This window comes from Microcebus murinus, chromosome 13 (assembly GCF_040939455.1).
Source record: "Microcebus murinus isolate Inina chromosome 13, M.murinus_Inina_mat1.0, whole genome shotgun sequence".
NCBI classification, from domain to species: Eukaryota; Metazoa; Chordata; class Mammalia; order Primates; family Cheirogaleidae; genus Microcebus; species Microcebus murinus.
Window position 1 is genome coordinate 40,442,702 of NC_134116.1, and position 2,217 is coordinate 40,444,918.

Consider the following 2,217-nt stretch of genomic DNA (forward strand, 5'->3'; position numbering starts at 1 on the left):
AGTTCTTCAGTTTTTTAATCAGTAAAATGGGGATAATAATCATATTAATCTCATAGAGTTATTGTGAGGAATACATGAACTACTTAATATAAAACGTGAAAACAGAGACTGTCACATAAAATGAGCTCAATACTTTTAAACCATTACTATTATTGTTTTCTTAGGTGACTATTAAACCCTTTATAAAACTATAAGAGAAATGGTAAAATTGAAAATGTTACCTTTTGAGATTAAGTCTGAAATTTAAGTTTTGAAATGCAAAGCTTAGGAGAAAATGTCATTTTAATTCTCACTTTGGGGCTTTCATTTTCTATACTATATATCTGTTCATTCATGTATGAGTGAAATAAATAATGAATTAAGAAATAGAATATCGAATGGAATCATAGAACTCACAAATGGAATCTTTCATCAGGTCGTTGTTAAGAAGGGACAAAAATGTCCTTCATCCAAAAATAAAAAGTTAACAATTTGGAAGACCGACTTTTAATAACGATGAAATGTGAATAATGCAGTCTACATCATTCATTCACTCACTCACTCAAACACATTTGTTGAGCCCTTGCTGTATGCCAGACACCTAGGTTGCTGCTGGGGATAAAGACTAACAGGAATGTTGGCCTTTAAGTAGCTCTTTGATGATGAGAGAGAAAAAGAACATTTCGCTAACAGTCAGGGCACAGGGTGGCCCACACTGCAACAGGAACGTGCGTAGGAAGCCATGAAGGAGGTTCATTCAACATGGTGGGCTGAGAAAAGGGGATGCTAGAGCTGACATATGAAGCACAAGCAGGAGTGAACTAGGCAAATAAAATGAGGAAGGGTCTTTCAAGAAGAGGGAATGACATGCTAGGTTACCAGGTATATGGAAGCAAAGGCAGGGGGAGAGGCTAGATGTGGTGGGCTGGGCCAAGATATGTTTTACTTAAATGGGAATCAACAAACATAGTGATAAGCGCACAAATCTGGAATCCAACTGTTGAACTGAGATGAGTTCTTATCCTGGTTCTATCAACTACTAGCTGGCTACTCAGCCCAAGCCTTAGTCTCCTCTTTTGTAAAATGGGCATAATAATAGTAGCCACCTCATTGGCTTTTTGTGAGAATTAATGGTACAATCTATGTAGAAAGTGCTTAAGTAGCTGACAAAAAGATAAAGCCTTAATAAATATTAGTTATTACTATTACTATAGCAGAGAGATGTGCAGAACATGAACAGATGTGATTCATTCCACCAGATTTGTGCCAGGAACTGCTTTATCATAGGAGTTTGCCAAGCCAAGGAAGGGAAAGAGAGGTGGGCCATCAGGTAAGGGGGAGTAGACGGTAAGCAAAGAAGTCTGAAAAGATTGGGGTAAGGAAGATAGATGAGTTTTCTGTGGTGAGCACAAAGGGAGGTGTTGTAGGAAATGAAGTTGAAAGGTAAGCTGTGGAATGATTTCGAGCAGGCGAATGGCCTCGTTAGTTCTGAGCTGTAGAAGGATAACTCTAGTTGGTGTTTGGAGGGATTGATGTGTGGGGTGGTGGAGGGCAGGTGATGTCTGAAAGCAGAGAGACAAATTAGAAGGCAATTATAACAGCTCTTAGCATTATGATAGCAATTTAGTAGTTGGACTTAGAGCAGTAGAGAGGCTAAATACACATGTGTAGTGATTTGATGTGGTAAGTGAATAAGAGGGAGAAATCGAGGATGATGCTAACATATCTAACTTACATGGCAACACTTACATGAGTATTGTCAAGATAAGCTAGGCTTTCTTATAATAATAAAGACATTCTGAAGTATTAATGAGTTAATATAACAAGGTTTATTTCTTCCTCCTGTAAGTCCCAAAGTAGGTCAGGTGACTCTTCTGAGCAGTTCTTCTCCATGTAGTGATCCAAGGAACCAGAGTTTGCCCATTTTCTGGCTCTACCATCTCAACTGTGGCTTCTAAATCACTGCTGATGAGAAATGGCAGCAGGTACATCTCACACTTGCTCCTACTGCCTCCAGCTGGAAGTAGCACGTGCTTCTTAGAACCACCCTACTCCTAATTTTAAAATCCAGTGACAGGGCAAGCTGTAGACATATAAAAATATCCTAAAAGGGGAAATATATGTAATAACTACTGAAAGATTAAAACATAAGTTTTAGAAAATATCACCTGTGTCAAAAGTTTGTTTTTCAAAAAGTTAGATTTTTCAATTTCTTAGCTTATTCCTTCCACTTCCTAA